The sequence below is a fragment of the Eubalaena glacialis genome, chromosome 6 (assembly GCF_028564815.1).
Source record: "Eubalaena glacialis isolate mEubGla1 chromosome 6, mEubGla1.1.hap2.+ XY, whole genome shotgun sequence".
In the NCBI taxonomy this organism is placed as follows: domain Eukaryota; kingdom Metazoa; phylum Chordata; class Mammalia; order Artiodactyla; family Balaenidae; genus Eubalaena; species Eubalaena glacialis.
Window position 1 is genome coordinate 134,974,024 of NC_083721.1, and position 975 is coordinate 134,974,998.

At 34.6% G+C, this 975-nt stretch overlaps 1 non-coding gene across 1 annotated transcript; it reads left to right on the forward strand.

The window, feature by feature from the left end:
- The first annotated feature begins 213 nt into the window (after positions 1 to 213).
- Positions 214 to 320, forward strand: LOC133094204 (U6 spliceosomal RNA). The gene has a single exon (XR_009701417.1). It is a non-coding gene; the product is annotated as a U6 spliceosomal RNA (small nuclear RNA).
- Positions 321 to 975: the final 655 nt, after the last annotated feature.

Sequence of the window (975 nt, forward strand, 5' to 3'; positions counted from 1 at the left end):
GTAAGTAAAAATGTTGATTTTAAAGTGGGAACACACTTAAGTTGTTATCAACTTAAAACAGAGTGTAAGTTATTATATGTAAGCCTCACAGTAACCACAAAACAAAAACCTACAGTAAATACAAAAAAGACAAAGAGAAATAAATATAAATGTAATCACTAAAGAAAGTCAAACAACAAATGAAGAGAGCAAGAAAAGACAAAAGGAACAGATGTGGTCACTTCAGCAGCACATATACTAAAATTGCAACAATACAGAGAAGATTAGCATGGTCCCTGCACAAGGATGACATGCAAATTCATGAAGTGTTCAATATTTTTAACAAAGAGAAGGTTTAAAGAACAAACAGAGATGAACAATACAATAACTGGAATGAAAAATATGAAAAATACACTAGAAGGAATCAATAGCAAAATAACTGAGGCAGAAGAACGAATAAGTGAGCTGGAAGACAGAATGGTGAAAATCACTGCCACAGAACAGAAAAAAAGAATGAAAAGAAATGAAGACAGTCTCAGAGACCTCTGGGACAACATTAAACACATCAAGATTCGCATTATAGGGGTCCCAGAAGGAGAAGAGACAGAGAAAGGGACTGAGAAAATATTTCAAGAGATTACAGCCAAAAACTTCCCTAATATGAGAAAGGAAACACTCATTCAAGTCCAGGAAGCACAGAGAGTCCCATACAAGATAAACCCAAGGAGGAACATGCTGAGACACATATTAATAAAACTGATAAAAATTAAAGACCAAAAAAAAAAAATAACAACAACAAGGGAAAAGCAACAAACAACATACAAGAGAACCCCCATAAGGTTATCTGCTGATTTTTCAGGAAAAACTCTGCAGGCCAAAAGGGAGAGGCATGACATATTTAAAGTGATGAAAGGGAAAAAGCTACAACCAAGAATACTCTACCCAGCAAGACTTTTGTTCAAATTCAAAGGAGAAATCAGAAGTTTTACAGACAAG